The sequence below is a fragment of the Podarcis bocagei genome, assembly GCF_964188305.1.
Source record: "Podarcis bocagei genome assembly, chromosome: 3".
In the NCBI taxonomy this organism is placed as follows: domain Eukaryota; kingdom Metazoa; phylum Chordata; class Lepidosauria; order Squamata; family Lacertidae; genus Podarcis; species Podarcis bocagei.
Window position 1 is genome coordinate 110,274,089 of NC_138127.1, and position 18,039 is coordinate 110,292,127.

Consider the following 18,039-nt stretch of genomic DNA (forward strand, 5'->3'; position numbering starts at 1 on the left):
GCTGGAAAGTCAGTTTGCATTTCTTAGTGCAGAAAGTATTGATCTGATGTGTAGAGACCTTTCCTATTCTAATTTATTCAAGAGGCTTCTGGGAGCTTCTCTGTGTGAAAGAAACAAGAAGCAGGTTCCTGATAAAAAAATTCCTTCCAGTAGCACCTTAAAGACCAACTAAGTTAGTTCTTGGTATGAGCTTTCGTGTGCGTGCACACTTCCTTCAGAGAAAACAAGTACAGTAGAACCTCGGGTTGCGAACATGATCCCTGCGGAAGGCATGTTCGCAACCCACAGCGCCACGTTTGTGCACACGTGTGACACGATTTGGCGCTTCTGAGCATGCACAAAGCACAATTTAGTGCTTCTGCGCATGCGCGAGAGCCGAAGGACCCCTGGACTGTTAAGTCCAATCAAAGTCCGAGGGAGCCGATGTCTGTCCACAGACAACTTTCCGGGTCATGTGGCCAGCAAGACTAAACCGTTACTGGTGCACGGAGGACCATGGCAAGTGCCAGAGAGCATGGAAATGCCGTTTACCTTCCCACCGCAGAGGTACCTATTTATCTACTTGCACTGGTGTGCTTTCGAACTGCTAGGTTGGCAGGAGCTGGGACAGAGCAATGGGAGCTCACTCCATTGCGCAGATTCAAACCACCGACCTTCTGATCGGCAAACCGTAGGCTCAGTAGTTTAGACTACAGCGCCACCTGCATCCCTGTGTTGGAATTTACTTTGGATCAATATTGAGTAGAATTCCAGGACACTGAACCTCCATCATGGACAACCTGAGATTTAGAGCCCTAAGATTCCCAGGCAGGTGTGTACACCATACTCTCTTCTCCTCAGGTCCATAAGGCTGAAAAAGAGCACCCAGGAGCCCTCAAAGAGCTGTTCCACACTGCAAATTAGAAAATCAACGGCATTTGGATTAGATGAACCTAAGTTTATACAGTCAGGCAAGAGACAACACCTCTGGGCAACCTCGGCCTTTGGCTGCAATGAGGGAGAAGCAATACCGACTTTACCAGTAGAGATGTTCTAGTTAGATATAAGCAGTGGTTCAACATGTCTGCAAAGAGAATATGAGGACATAAGGTGCTGGATCAGGCCCAAAGGATCCCATCTAGTCCCACATCCTGTTCTTACACTGGCTACCCCAGATGCCCAGCCCTTCTTCTTCTTCTTCCTCTTCTTCTTCTTCTTCTTCTTCATCTTCTTCTTCAACATCATCATCTTATTCTTCTTCCTCTTATTCTTCTTCTTCATCATCATCTTCTTCAACATCATCATCTTATTCTTCTTCCTCTTCTTCTTCTTCATCATCATCTACTTCTTCATCATCACCTTCTTCTTCTTCAACATCATCATCTTATTCTTCTTCCTCTTATTCTTCTTCTTCATCATCATCTTCTTCTTCTTCTTCTTCAACATCATCATCTTATTCTTCTTCCTCCTCTTCTTCTTCTTCCTCTTTTTCTTCTTCCTCTTCTTCCTCTTCTTCTTCTTCTTCTTCTTCAACATCATCATCATCTTCTTCTTCCTCTTCTTCTTCTTCTTCTTCATCATCACCTTCTTCTTCTTCTTCAACATCATCATCTTATTCTTCTCCCTCCTCTTCTTCTTCGATCACTCGTAGCCCAGTAAGATTGTCTTCCATAAACACGGTTTTAACAATGAGTCCGTAAGTGACTGTGGAGGCCAATTCCGGATCCACACATTCTTCCAAAGTGGGGACATTGTGTTGGAATATCTTCCCCTCAGCTGTGGCCCTACACAGTTGTCAAATAAGTTGCAATTCCTGTTATTAAATATACCAAGAAAAAGGCACACCAAGAACTCAGGCTAATGTAAGTTTCAATAGTGGGAGTGGTCCCTACTCACAAGTCGATAGTCAATAGTAACAAAAACTAATCAATTCAAAAGTATTTCTGAAAAGAATTACAAACTCAAGTAGAGATTACAAACTCTAACAGAGATTACAAACTCAAACTCATAAAGATACGTATAACACAATAATTTGTTACAAAGATTTTCTCTTTTTCACTCCACGATAATGTTGATCCTTATAATTTATCGGCTTGTAGATGGAGACTCAGTTATTGAGCAGAAGTCAGAAGTCAATTATGGATCAGAAACCAGGATAGGGCCCTCTTTTGATGTATTCACCTTCATCAGCTGGAAGTATCAAACATTACATGAAAATACATCTAGATTCTAAATTACCATTACATTATAAAACAATCATAAATTATAAAACAGTATTATACACCAGTTGGTTCCTTGCCTAATTTTTAAAGGGTTTAGTTTTAGTTACTATTGACTATCGACTTGTGCAGGGGTCTGCAACCTTTAAGACAAAAAGAGCCACTTGGACCCGTTTCCGAAGGAAAAAAAACTGGGAGCTGCAAAACTCGTCATTATAAAAATAACTTTTTTGTCACTTTTTTATTATTTCTTTGTTTGACCCCTCAGAATTACTCCTTCTCATACAAATAAATGTTAAATTAACAAGTTACCCTTTTTTTGGTGTGTGTTCTTCACTCCCCTTCAAAACAGTGACCAGCGTACATGCCCCCTTTCAATGCAGTGACCAGTGTACGTGCCCCTTACAGTGTAGCGGGCGGGCGGGAAGGTGACGTCGGGACGGTGCGTGACTAACGCATGCACCGCCCCCATGCGACGTCACAGCCAGTACAGCGCCCGCCACAGTGGGGAGTGCCGGGGCGCACAATGCGCCTCCTCCCCTCGCTAGTATCCGCCCCGGAGCCGCGGCAAAGGTGTAAAAGAGCCACATGCGGCTCCAGAGCCGCGGGTTGCAGACCCCTGGACTTGTGAGTAGGGACCAATCCCACTATTGAAAGCTTACATTGGCCTACACACTTGTCAGCAATATCAAGGAAGGACACCTGACCTGTTCGTGTCCATTCTCTCTGTACTGGTTCCGGCCTCATGCTAAATCATCTTTTTTTTCAAACTTAATGGAACTTCAGATGTTTTCCTTCCTCCCATAAATATCTGATCCTTTTTAAAATTTAAAAGCATGCAGTTCGCCTTCGCTCCAAATTATCCCCTCTGCGCAGTGCGATCTCTCTGGGTATCTTAGACATGGTTTTCCTTCCGAAAGGAAAAAGAAAGCTAAAGGGGCGAGTGCATATTAATATTTTAAGAACAACACAGCAACACAGCTGTGTTTTCCTGCTCCTGGTTAAATGTAGGGCAGAAAGGCAGCCCTGGGAGGGGAGTCTTTGAAAGAGCAAAGGCAGTAAGGAGCAATGGGTGGAAGTACTGTTTTGGGGGGACAGGAGGTGGGCAGGTGTGGGGGACTCCCTGGTCCTGAATGGGGTAACTGTGCCCCTGAAGGACCAGGTGCGCAGCCTGGGAGTCATTCTGGACTCACAGCTGTCCATGGAGGCGCAGGTCAAATCTGTGTCCAGGGCAGCTGTTTACCAGCTCCATCTGGTAGGCAGGATGAGACCCTCTCTGCCCGCAGACTGTCTCTCCAGAGTGGTCCATGCTCTAGTTATCTCCCACTTAGACTACTGCAATGCGCTCTATGTGGGGCCACGGTGACTCGGAAACTACAACTAATCCAGAATGTGGCAGCTAGACTGGTGACTGGGAGCGGCCACCAAGACCACATAACACCGGTCCTGAGAGATCTGCATTGGCTCCCAGTATGTTTCTGAGCACAATTCACTGTTGGTGCTGACCTTTAAAGCCCTAAATAGCCTTAGCCCATATCTCCAAAGTTCTTGAACAGATCTCTGGTTCGTCCCATTCTGTTGCTTTCCTCTATTTCTTTGCATTGCTCGTTTAAGAAGGCCTTCTTGTCTCTCCTTGCTATTCTTTGGAAATCTGCATTCAATTTCCTGTATCTTTCACTATCTCCCTCGCATTTTCCTTGCCTTCTCTCCCCCGCTATTTGTAAGGCCTCATTGGACAGCCACTTTGCTTTCTTGCATTTCCTTTTCATTGAGATGGTTTTCGTTGCTGCCTCCTGTATAATGTTACGAGCCTCCATCCATAGTTCTTCAGGCACTCTGTCCACCAAATCTAAATCCTTAAACCTGTTCCTTACTTCCACTGTGTATTCATAAGGGATTTGATTTAGATTGTATCTTACCGGCCCAGTGGTTTTTCCTACTTTCTTCAGTTTAAGCTTGAATTTTGCTATAAGAAGCTGATGATCTGAGCCACAGTCAGCTCCAGGTCTTGTTTTTGCTGACTGTATAGAGCTTCTCCATCTTTGGCTGCAGAGAATATAATCAATCTGATTTCCATGTTGCCCATCTGGTGATGTCCATGTGTAGAGTTGTCTGGTGTTAGTCTAATGCAAATGCTCTCACAGACTCCTTTAGATGCAGTCCTGAATTCCTGAATAAACTACAGTTTTCTGGACAAGTAGCATTCGTTGCTCTTGCTGACGGCGCAAGCGATGCCAACAATTCGAACACAAAGCACAAGGCAGCCAGCAGCCCTCCTGGTTTCCCCCTTGCCTGAATCTCTGCCTCCTTGCCAGCAAAGGTTAGCAAAGATTTACAGCTCCATTTTGCCTGGAATGCTGGCGGCATTTGAGGTCTTGCTCCTGAACCAAGGGGCGAGTGAATGTACGGCTTTCATTAACCTCACTTTCCAGGTACCCGCTAAGGAAGCGTCTGGGAACAGGGAGCTCTCCGTCATTAAATGCTGTTTGTGATTAGCAAGCAAAACAATCACAGGTCTGGCTTGGGAAAGGGGGAAATCAATGCATGAAGGCGTAATAGCGGTAAAAGGTGAGGCAGGTCTGAGCATCCATCCTTCCTGCTTGGAAAGAAATTAAAACATATGATTCACTGGGCCAAAGATTTTGGGTATAATATACAACTTAGTGATTGGGTAAAAATATGGAAAGAAGGTTTAAAATTTACTGCATGCAATGCCCTAAAAGAAAATGTCATGAAAATGATGTATAGATGGTATATTACACCTGTCAAGTTAGCGAAAATGCATAAAGTCAGTAATAAATGTTGGAAATGTAAAGAAAAAGAGGGAACATTTTATCACATGTGGTGGGAATGTAAAAAGGTGAAATGCTTCTGGGAGATGATATATAATGAAATGAAAAAAATGTTGAAATATACATTCATAAAGAAACCAGAAGCATTTTTACTGGGCATATAAATAGAAAGGAATGTAAGCTCTTTTTTATATGCAATAATAGCAGCAAGAATATTACTGGCCCAAAAATGGAAGCAAGAAGAATTACCGACAACTGAACAATGGAGGATGAAGTTAATGGACTATGCAGAACTAGATAAACTAACAGGAAGGATTTGAAACCGGCGGGACCAGAAATTCACGGAAGACTGGAGTAAATTTACGGACTATTTGAAAAGTATTTGTGAAGATCAGATGACGTTTGTAGGTTTGCAAGAAGTTTTGTGAGGAGTATTATTGGAAGTATTGTAAAAATGGAGAAGGGGAAGGATGATTTGTTAAGAGATGTAAAGGCAATATAAAGTTAAGAAATGCATAAGAAGTGGTTAAAACGGTGGATCATCAGAGGTGCTGATGGGAGTCTAAAAAGATTGTATAAGTGATAGGTTTTGTGGTACATTTTATAATTTATATGTTAAAATCAATAAAAATTAATTTAAAAATGGAAAGAAATTAAAACATGTGGAAATTGCATTTCCACAACTGCTAATCTGCGCCACAACAGAGCGCCTTCTTGAACCTTGTTTTAAATGGTCTTTTTAAAATTAGATCTCCAAGCTGCCTGGTGGAACTTTCTGCCCACATTTTTTAAAAAATTAAATACCTTTCTTTGCAACCATCTTCAAGTGATTCGGTTATTCCTGTACTTCCCAATTAATTTGGAGTCTTCAAAGAAAATGGCAATCTTCATTAGCCGCAGGTGTTTTTCATGCATTCTCATTTCTATTTGTCATTTCACACTTTTTTTTATTCGCTTTTGCAGCGCGAAGAACATATTCCTTCTGGCAGGATTCCTGTGCAAGATTCATAGATCCCACAAAAAAATGGACTTGAGGAGGATAATGAGGCACATAAATGCTGCAGAATGTCCTCGGCATTCTTCTCTGGGAGAACTTCCTGTCAAGCGATTCTTAAAAGGTAGAGTCTGAAGAGGCCTCATGAGATTTTCTGTAGCAACCTGTAAGTCTGTTCAGTCTGGCACCTGGGAGCTGAGGTACTTGGAGTGAATTGCTTCAGGCAGCAGCAGCTGGAAAGCCACTCAGGTGGCGATTTTTGTAGGCCTCCCAGGAATTCAAATGGCCAGGCAGGTAGAGCACTGAGTCACCCCCCAGGGAAATCTGGTCTTTATTATTTGTCTTCTATCACAGTGTTATGATTTTATTTTTATTTTTGTTCAGGGAAACAGGTGGAATTTGATTGAGTTTCCATTTAAAGGAGAACCAACCTACCGTATTTTTCGCTCCATAAGATGCACCAGACCATAAGACGCACCTAGTTTTTGGAGGAGGAAAACAAGAAGAAAAATATTCTGAATCTCAGAAGCCAGAACAGCAAGAGGGATCGCTGCGCAGTGAAAGCAGCAATCCCTCTTGCTGTTCTGGCTTCTGGGATAGCAGCGCAGCCCGCATTCACTCCATAAGATGAACACACATGTCCTCTTACTTTTTAGGAAGGAAAAAGTGCATCTTATAGAGCAAAAAATACGGTAGTTTGGACTTTTCAAAAACGAAATGCAAACTCCGGAGCAAGAAAAACCGTGCTTCTGCCCATTTTGCAATGCAGTACCTGTGTCACGTAACGCATGCACAAGTGGAAAGTGTGCAAGAAAAATTGACCGGCAAGCAGAGATGACAGAATATATGGAACTTGCGAAAACGACGGCGAGAACAAGAAGAAACTCAAACCAGAAAGTGAGTAAAGATTGGGCAATATTTAAAGGATATCTTAAAAAGTACTGTGACAGTGCAAATCTCCTGACAGATTTAGACTGAATCTCGAATAACAAGGAAATTATAAAAGCAAAAATTTCTCTTGATATGTAACTGGGGGGGGGGGGACAAAAAACAAGGAAGTGGGGGGGGGGGACTTCCGGGTTAGCGTCTCCAGTAATGGCTGAATTCCTCTGACCAGGAGGAACTCGCTTCGTGGAAATTAGGGTCTGACTGCCACGGCGAAGGCGGGGACCCACAAAAAATCACAGGCGGGAGAAGCCTGTGAACTTGGGATTCGGCTGGCACCTTTTGCGCCTCCCCTACTCGCGGGGAAACCCAGTTTCGGGGATCCGGAGCAACGTGGGGTGAGTGGTGCGGTGCTTCGAATTGACTGCTTCTTTCACGGAGTGAAGCCGCATTGCTGTTGCCGGAGAGTGCTGACTTTTTCCTGTGGACAATTTGATCTTAAAACAACTACCCGTGAGTAGAACGGAAAACTGGATTTTTAAACGTCTTAATTTGGTACCGAAACGGGGAGATTCAATACAGGAAGTCCGCCTTCCCCTTTTGTAAATAGACTGGAGCAAAAAGGCTGCAAGCTAAAGTCTTGGAAAGCTTTTTATAAAGGATTAAACTTCCATCGGCTAAAATCATCAAACCCCCCTTGGAAGCAGGAGAAGAGGGGGGAATTCTTTTTAGACCGCGTAAGCCTGCAGGAGAGAGTGAAGAAAGTCAAATTACCACCGCTCTGAACCTGGAAACGGGCTGCTAGTAGGACTGAAGTTTTGGACATGCTCGTTGACTGTGAATAGATCGTTTGTTGACAGTAAGTTAAAGAAGAGAAATACATTGTTTCCATTGTCTCCTTCTGCGTTAAAAAAGGAGTAAAAGTAATTGAAAATTGAAACTATTGTTTGAATTGTGCTTAAAAGGATTGATACAAATAGAAATTGTTTCCCCCTAGAAGAACCTTTGAAATTGTTACATGAGTTGAATGGGGAATTTCCAGCTGTAAGACAAGACCGTGAGAATCTGGGATTGACCTTGGACTGTTAAGAATGTTGTCAGAAGAAGCCTTAGTGGTTGCATTATGTAAGATTAATGACTCACTGGAACAGCTCCATAGGAAGACGGATGACTTGGAACAAAAAGTGACTAATTTGGGACAAAAAGTGAATATTAATACAGAAACTATTCAGGAATCGATACAGGGATCTACCTTGACATGGCAAATTGAGGAGAAGGGGGGGGGGGAGAAAGTTGTTAGAGCCCCAGCCTCACAGATGCAATTTGATGACTATAAGTGGATGCCTTTTATGACTGAATCTAGAGAAAGCCAGACTTTGAGGATTGGAGCCCTGCTTGGATTGGAGAAGGAAAGTTGGATAGATCCCTTCATGCAGGGATTTATTGACTTTTGGGACTTAATCATAGAATCATAGAGTGGAAGAGACCACAAGGGCCATCGAGTCCAACCCCCTGGGACTTGGACTTGGGTCAGGAGGAGACTGGAGTTGTGGGGACTGCTAGACTTGGAGGAACTTTGAAATACAACTGGAAATACCTTGTGAATTTTAGTTTCAACTATGGAGATTTGGCTGATTTGTTGAGAAGGAATAAAAATATTGCTAGGTGGGAATTTCCTCGAGATTTACTTTTCAGCATCAAAGGAAGGAAAATAAGAACAAGATCAGGAGAAGACAAAGTAAAGTGCATGTATAAATATGAAGAAGACCTGCAGAAGGGACTTGGAAAAGAGTTAAGAGCCTCGGACAGAAGATCACCAGGTTGATGGACTATATGGAATTGACGGAAATGACTGGCAGAATCCGAGACCAGGGAGAAGAGACAGTGGAAGAATATTGGAAAAAGTTTAAAATCTATAAATGGAAATAATGTAAAATTAATGAATGTTAGAAAAATGTTGGAAGGAAATTATATGGCTTTAGTAGAAATGTTTTAAGGAATTAAGCATAAATAAGCATTATAGTTTTAATGGAAAATAAGGTTAAAATATGTTAAGATAATCATATGACAGAAAATAGAGAAAGGTGGAAAGGATTTGCTGAAACAATTAATAGAAATGGAATACAAAAAGGGAGGTGAGAGGAGGTCGATGAAACAAGGGAATGAAAGAGAGGATATTGAGATGGTATGATGTGTGTTTTTTGAATTGTTTTTGTTTTGTATTGTTTAATGTGTTAATGTTGTGTTGTGTATTGTTTATATATTGTATTGTATGTTTTTTCTTCTTTTTTCTTTTTTGTAAGGTTTAAAAGTAATAATTTTTTTTTAAAAAAAAACCAAGAAAGTGGGTATAGACTAACAATGCATAAAATGTACAATGAGGTGAATTGGAAGTCAAAAGCATGTGTGATGTTAAATGAAAGGTTGTTAGTTAATGTCTAGTTGTTATGTGGGTATGGTGATGGTTTGTTCGTGTTTTTTATGTTTTATGTAAATTGTTTTGCAATAAAGGAAATAATAATAATAATAAAGCGTGATGAAAGCGACTCGTACCAAGTGCAAATTGGTACGGCAGCTACAACTGTTCCTGGGCTGGTATTGCTTGGCCACAGTAAAAATAAAAAAATTCCTTCCAGTAGCACCTTAAAGACCAACTAAGTTAGTTCTTGGTATGAGCTTTCGTGTGCATGCACACTTCTTCAGATACACTGAAACAGAAGTTGCCAGATCCTTCTATATAGTGAGAAGGTGGGGCGGGGTATTACTCAGAAGGGTGGTGGGAATGGGAGATTGGCAGATAGCTGAGATGAGCCTGTTGACGACTCTTAACGACTGTAATAGGTCTTACAGGAAAAGGCAAGGGGTGAGAAGGTGAGAAATGGCTTAGTCATGTATAATGAGATAAGAATCAAATGTCTTTGTTCAGACCAGGTCTCTCCATGGTTTTAAGTTTGGACATTCCCAGGACATTCTATACAAGATCTCAAAGTAGCTGTTTTACTACAAAGGAATTTCAGAAATAGACTGGAAAGAGAAGCTGCTGAATTACAACTCATTACCAAACTTAAAACAATGGAGAGACCTGGTCTGAATAGAGACATTGGATTCTTATCTCATTATACATGACTAAGCCATCTCTCACCTCCTCACCCCTTGCCTTTTCCTGTAAGACCTATTGCAGTCGTTAAGAGTCGTCAACAGGCTCATCTCAGCTATCTGCCAATCTCCGATTCCCACCACCCTTCTGAGTAATACCCCGCCCCACCTTCTCAATATATAGAAGGATCTGGCAACTTCTGTTTCAGTGTATCTGAAGAAGTGTGCATGCACACGAAAGCTCATACCAAGAACTAACTTAGTTGGTCTTTAAGGTGCTACAGGAAGGAATTTTTTTATTTGGACTATGGCAGACCAACACGGCTATCCATCTGTAACTGGAACCTGGTTAATGGTGGATGAGGGGCTTGGTGTGCAGAGATCCCACCCACTGTAGCATTAAGCATTTCCCTCTTCCCCAGATGCACTCTTAGTTCAAAAGGTGCTGCTTAATTGCTTTTGGGATGCTGATTTTCCACAATCAGGTGGAATGAGCATGAAAAGTAATCCCTGGGTCTGTAAAACATCAAGGTTTCTCCCACCAGATATGGGAGGCACAAACCCTTTCACAATGACCAGGGGCACAAACATTTGGGTGGGCAAGGTTGACATCCAAGCAGTCTGGCATATTGTTCTCACAGTGGCAAGCCAGATGCCCCAATCTTCTTCCTTCTTCTTCTCTGGCAATCCCTCGTAGCCGAGTAAGATTGTCTTTCATGAACACGGTTTTCACAGTGGGTCCATAAGTGACTGTGGAGGCCAATTCTGGATCCACACATCCTTCCATAGTTGGGACATAGGTTTCCGGGCAGGAGTTGATCACAGTGTGGATTTGCCAAGCGTGCCTTCCTCTTAGCACATTTCTCCCTTGCAACCTGAGTTTGAGTGTCTTCAAAGCCCATGACACCTTTGGTAGAGGCTGTTCTCCAATTGGAGTATTAGCAGGCAAGTGTTTCCCATTTGTTGGTGTTTATACTACATATATTAAGATCTGCCTTGAGACAGTCTTTAAACCTCTTTTGTTAAGTTCAGAATAGAGTAGTTGCTTTGGAAGACGATCATCAGGCATCTGCACAACATGACCAGTCCAACGAAGTTGATGTTGAAGAACCATTGCTTCCACACTGGTGGTCTTTGCTTCTTCCAGTACACTGGAATTAGTTCACCTATCTTCCCAAGTGACGTGTAAATTTTTCCGGAGACATCATTGATGGAATCTTTCGAGGAGTTGGAGATGGTGTTTATAAGTGGTCCATGTTTCACAAGCATATAGTAAAGTTAGTCGTACAACAGCTTTGTAAACAAGCATTTTGGTTTCCCTGCAAATGTCCTGTTCCTCAAACACTCTGCGCTTCAGTTGGGAGAAAGCCGCATTCTCAGAGCTCAGGCGATGCTGGATTTCGGCATAAGTGCTGGCCCTTGTGAAAAGATACCTGCCCAGGCAGAAGAAGTGATTGACATTTTCCAACGTTACACCATTGAGTTGGATTTGACATCCAAGCTGTCTAGTGCATTCTTCTCACAGTGGCGAACCACATGCCCCAATAGAAAACTCGGAAACAGGATTTGAGCCCAAAAGGAACGCTCTCGCCTCCTGTGGTTTCCATAAGAACATAGGAGCAGCTGCGCTGGATTAGGCCAGTGACCCATCTACTCCAGCATCCTGTTCTTTCTCCTCTTCTTTTTTCTTCCTTGATCTTTCTTTTATACATATATAATAATTTTAATTGAGTTTCCTCTTTTGCAATTTCAAACAAATGTTTTACATACCTTAACGTATCTAATGACTTCCCTTCTTCTCTTCCCATGCTTCATTTCACATCCCTGCATATTTTACTAACCATTCAAATCAATTTTCCACTTTTACATCCATCAAAAATTATTTACTCTGTTGAATATATCTGAATGCTGCCAGCGTTTTCAGAGGCACACAGTGGCTTTCCATATATTCAATAAATGTTTTCCAATCTTCTCTAAACATATGTTCCGTACATCAATAACCTTTTCTGACACCTGGGAGTTTCAGTCTGGGTTATCCCCAACAAAAAGGACTGTCGTTTCTTTGGAAAAGTAATTTTAAACCTTTTTTCCAATTCATTATAAATCATTTCCCAATTCCCTTTTACCTTTTTACATGTCCACCACATGTGGAGGAATGTTCCCTCTACTTCTTCACACTTTCAACACTTGTCTGATTCTGTCTTATAAATCTTAGCCAATCTACTCAGAGATAAGTACCATCTACAGCATCCTATTCTCACAGTGGAGAGAAACCCGCCTATTTTTAGTTCAGTCCTGACACAGCAGGGAAGCTCAGTTGGTAGAGCACAAGACCCTTAGAGTTGTGGGTTCGAGTTCCACAATGGGCAAAAGATTCCTGCATTGCAGGTGGTTGGACTAGATAACTCTTAGGGTCTCTTCCAGCTCTACACTTCTATGATTTGTGCATCCTTGACGGCCTCTTCTGTTTCCTTTGTCTAGTCCTGGTCTGAGTACTTTCATCTATTATTCAGCTTATGAATTATATTCATGTGCTGCCTCATGAAATCACCTCTCTAGATGTCATAAAAAGAGAATAACAACACAGCAATGAAAATATTCTAAGATAAAAGAGGACAATAAATATAAAAGACGAGGCATAAAAACCTCAAATTATAGTTTTAGACCATACTGTGCCAACCAGGGCTGGATTGAGGTTGGATGAGGCCCTAAGCTCCTGAAGGTAATGGGGCCCTTTATATGTCCAGCTGTCCTTTGTCAACAACAAATTGTTGCTGTTTTTGTGTTGAATATATGGTAATTTATGGACCTAATAGGTCCATACACAACACAAAACACTGTTACTGTATGTAGGTTTTATTTTATTTGTTTTTTAACTTATATTTTGGAAATGTACATCCAGTGTTTCTTTTCCTTTAAAAATCTTTGGGGCCCCAAGAGAGTGGGGCCCTAAGCTATAACTTGTTTAGCTTATACATAAATCTGGCACTGGATATAGGACATAATATGGATCTGAATCTCTGGAGGAAACTTTGAAAGAGCGATCGGAAATTCACAGAGTGTTACTCCTTGAAAGAGAACTGAAAATGATTTGCAGGTGGTATCTTAACTCCGAGCAGACGTGCTAAAATGTATAAGACTGAATCAGATAAGTGCTGGAGATGTAATGAGGCTGAGGGTATGTTCTAACATATGTGGTGGACCCGTAAAAGGATAAAAGAATATTGGGAAATAATTTATAATGAATTGAAAAAAATGTTTAAAAGTACTTCTCCAAAACAACAACAACAACCCAGAGTCCTTTTTGTTGGGGATAATTCTGATGGAAATTCCCAGGTGTCAAAAAAAAAGGTTATTTATGTCTGCCACTACTGCAGCCTGTGTTTTGTTAGCTCCAAAATGGAAAACGAACAAGGTCTCAACTAAAGAAGAATGGCAGCCTAAACTGATGGAATATGCGCAGCTCGCAGGCTTAACTTATAGAAAAAGAGAACAAGAAGAATGCACATTTAAAGAAGACTGGAAAAATGGTATATTGAATATATGGGTGAAAATAGTGTACATTTGAAAACATTGGCAACTTTAAGATAAATTCAACCGCGTAAAATAAGTTTTGATGGATGTAAAAATGGAATACTGAATGTTTTAAGGTAAAGGTAAAGGGACCCCTGACCGTTAGGTCCAGTCGTGGCCGACTCTGGGGTTGCGGCGCTCATCTCACTTTACTGGCTGAGGGAGCCGGCGTATAGCTTCCGGGTCATGTGGCCAGCATGACTAAGCCACTTCTGGCGAACCTGAGCAGCGCACGGAAACGCTGTTTACCTTCCCGCTGGAGTGGTACCTATTTATCCACTTGCACTTTGACGTGCTTTCGAACTGCTAGGTTGGCAGGAGCAGGGACCAAGCAATGGGAGCTCACCCCGTCACGGGGATTCGAACCGCCGACCTTCTGATTGGCAAGCCCTCGGCTTTGTGGTTTAACCCACAGTGCCACCAGCATCCCACTGAATGTTTTAGTTTATGTAAAATATGCAGGGATCTATGGCATGCAAACTGAACCATGGAAACAGAAGGATGGAAGTCATTGATATTTTAAGGTTGTTTAAATGAATATTCTAAAATGTAAAATAGAAAAACAATAAAAATTACACAAAAAAAGAAGCTTTGCGGCAATGTCACCCCTTTTCCTTTAGGCAGGGAAATTTCTTCACTCCACGGTTGCTCAGCTCTTTTCCTGCTGCTCAGCAACTGAGCAAAAAATAAGGTTGCCCTCGGAATAGGAGGCCCGGTGGCCGGCTGCAGCGGGGCAGAGAGGGGACTCAGATCATATTGCAAGTTAATTAGCCACCAGGCGATCAGCGGCAAATGACGTTCCGCCACAAAGCCACGCGAAAAGAACGTTGGTGCATGAATGATTCAGATGGGGATCGTGTGTCACCCCTTTATCTGAAGAGCATCCTGGTAAGCCGATCGCCTTTATCAAGCATCTGTGTGTGTTGCTCAGGGACTGTAATAAAATACACACAGGGACACCAACTCGCTCAACACCTCTAGCCTGCAAGACCTCGGCCCCATTGCAGGGGACATTTTGGACACGTTGGAAGGAAATAAAAGCACCAGGGTTTTCTGCCAGGGACGCCAGGTTTTGAGAAATTCTCGCACGGCCTCTCCAAATTTCATCTTGTCCTTATCTACTTAAATAAATTAAAAAGAAGGGGGAAAAAAGACTTCCACCGTTGCCTCACACGTTTTTAATAATCCGTTCGTCAGAACCTCTGTTCTTCATTTTCTTTATTTTTTTTCATTCCCCCCCCCCAATACCCTCCATTGCTTTTTTGTAACAACAACAAACAAAACAAACACTCCCACATTCAAAAAATTGTATGTCTTCTTATTTACCCTGTGCCTTATTGCGGCCGGACTTCCTTCCATCCCTTCAACGGTTTTCAAATCTCCAATCTTTTCTTACAGTTTCTTATTTACACTCCATCCACATCACAAGATTTACATTAATCCTGCTACGGTTTTTAAATTCTTACAATTACTCCGTATATATTCAACAAATTTACTCCAATCCTTTTCGAACTTTGCTTCTTTTTGGTTCCAAATCCTAGAAGTCCATCTCGCCAATTCTATGTATTCAAACATTTTTGTCTGCCACTCCATAAAAGTTGTGATTTCCATTTCTGAGCCACTAAGATTCTAGCGGCGGTCGTTGCGTACATAGAATCATAGAATCATAGAGTTGGAATAGACCACAAGGGCCATCGAGTCCAACCCCCTGCCAAGCAGGAAAAACCATCAGAGCACTCCTGACATATGGTTGTCAAGCCTCTGCTTAAAGACCTCCAAAGTAGGAGACTCCACCACACTCCTTGGCAGCAAATTCCACTGTCAAACAGCTCTTACTGTCAGGAAGTTCTTCCTAATGTTTAGGTGGAATCTTCTTTCTTGTAGTTTGGATCCATTGCTCCGTGTCCGCTTCTCTGGAGCAGCAGAAAACAACCTTTCTCCCTCCTCTATGTGACATCCTTTTATATATTTGAACATGGCTATCATATCACCCCTTAACCTCCTCTTCTCCAGGCTAAACATGCCCAGCTCCCTCAGCTGTTCCTCATAAGGCATCGTTTCCAGGCCTTTGACCATTTTGGTTGCCCTCCTCTGGACACGTTCCAGTTTGTCAGTGTCCTTCTTGAATTGTGGTGCTCAGAACTGGACACAGTACTCCAGGTGAGGTCTGACCAGAGCAGAATACAGTGGCACTATTACTTCCCTTGATCTAGATGCTATACTCCTATTGATGCAGCCCAGAATTGCATTGGCTTTTTTAGCTGCTGGGTCACACTGTTGGCTCATGTCAAGTTTGTGGTCAACCAAGACTCCTAGATCCTTTTCACATGTACTGCTCTCAAGCCAGGTGTCACCCATCTTGTATTTGTGCCTCTCATTTTTTTTTTATTTTTTTTTTGCCCAAGTGCAATACTTTACATTTCTCCCTGTTAAAATTCATCTTGTTTGTTTTGGCCCAGTTTTCTAATCTGTCAAGGTCGTTTTGAAGTGTGATCCTGTCCTCTGGGGTGTTAGCCACCCCTCCCAGTTTGGTGTCATCTGCAAATTTGATCAGGATGCCCTTGAGTCCATCATCCAAGTCGTTGATAAAGATGTTGAATAAGACCGGGCCCAAGACAGAACCCTGTGGCACCCCACTAGTCACTCTTCTCCAGGATGAAGAGGAACCATTGATGAGCACCCTTTGGGTTCGGTCAGTCAGCCAGTTACAAATCCACTGAGTGGTAGCATAGTCAAGACCGCATTTTACCAGCTTCTTTCACCCAACGAAACTTGGGAAGGAATTTCACACTTGGTTCAGGCTCAGATTGCTGTAATTTGTGACTTGGGTGAAACAATGCTATCTTCATCTCCTTGGTAAACAAATGTATCAGGCATAGTCCTGCGTGGAAGGCGATTGCCTTCCTACCACGTAGGGTTTCTGTGACAAATGGTTTGTGTGTGCCATTGCGCTGCCTTTGGAAATTCTCTAATTTGCTGGGCTCTCCCCCTTTGTAGTACTGAAAACCAAAATGCTAGAATTTGTCAGGCACCCGAGAACGAAACCAAGAGAGAAGGCATGAATTTTCTGCTTATGGTACCAAACCAGTTTGCAGTATGAAGGAGGGGTCTGTAGGCAGTTCAAGGTGGGATACCAGCCCTATGGGATGTGATACATAAGTAGCAGTCAAATACAACATTCCTTGTTTTCCTAGAGTGGACATGCAGGGGGATGTTTGGTCCAGCCGATTGAAAACTTCCTGTTTCCTCCTGACCTGGAGCATCCTTCCTCTTGCATGTGACTAGAGGTGGGCGTGACCTTACCTGTGCAGGTAACAAAAGCACAAGGCATGCAGCACTCTCTCTCTCTCTTTGACTTCCTCTCGTCGTTGGAGCAGCTTTTTAGCTAGAGCTGCCCATATGGGATCTCCATATGGGATAGACTCACAATCTGAGATAGACTGAATTGTATAATAGTTAGAGGCTTACACGAGCCTGCAGCCAGCTATCTGCTGTGCATGTAAAAAGGGGAATGTAAACTGCTAAGTTAAGGAACTTGCTAACGCAAGTTAGGAAAGATATTAATAAACAATATATCCTATCCCACCATCTAGTCCAGCGCCCGGTCCTCACAGTGGCCAACCAGATGCCTGTGGAAGACCAGCATCTCAGGGCAGGGCAGGGCAGCAGTTGAAGAAGGAGCAAAGAGGGTTTTCTTGTGTGTGTGTGTTTCTTTGTGGCTGATTAGCTGTTATACCCATCTTTTAGATTTAGGGGAGCTAGTCTCAAACGTTTGTTGGGGGAGACCTAGGTTTTTTTGTGTGGGGGAAGTTATTTGTCCTGTCTTCAAGCTTTTTATGATGGAGGACCTCTGTAGCCACCCCCAAAGACACGATCTCAAGATGGAAGGGGAGGGAACAGCTGCAGTCGCCTGCGATTCCTGCGCAATGTTTGCCATTTTGCCAAAGGTTGCAGGCAGCTTCACCTGCAGCAATTGCATGTTGATTGCCCTTTTAAAAGACAAAGTCCAGCAACTGGAGGAACGTGTAGCTACGCTCCAAAGAATTAGGGAGCTGGAGCTCTTCTTGGAAGCAACAGAGCACACCGTCCCCACCAAGGAGGAGACAGGGGACTCCCCTGAGAAGGAGGCTAGTTCACCAACATAGGAGCCAGATATATGGAGAAACGTGACTCAAAGAAGTAGGAGGCCCAGAGTTCACTCTGATTGTTTAGAAATACACAATCGCTTTGAGGTCCTCTTCCCTAGCATGGAAGACGAAGAGCAGACTCCATTTGAGGATCTCTCCCTCATTACAGTCGATCAGGTATATGAAGACGAGCAGCAAAGTCAGTCCTCAGGGAATGTGCAGGCGACCTTGGAACGGACAGCTCACGGAAGAACCCCGACCAAACCCAAGAGGAGGCGTGTAGTGGTGATAGGGGATTCCCTACTGAGGGGAACAGAAGCAGTGATCTGTGGGCCTGACAAGATGTCTCGGGAAGTGTGCTGTCTCCCCGGGGC

General features: G+C 42.8%; 1 protein-coding gene across 17 annotated transcripts in view; it reads right to left on the reverse strand.

The window, feature by feature from the left end:
* The window catches only part of OTOF (otoferlin), a 218,315-nt gene that overhangs the window by 151,462 nt on the left and 48,814 nt on the right, over positions 1–18,039 (reverse strand). The gene's annotated exons all lie outside the window — the stretch shown is intronic.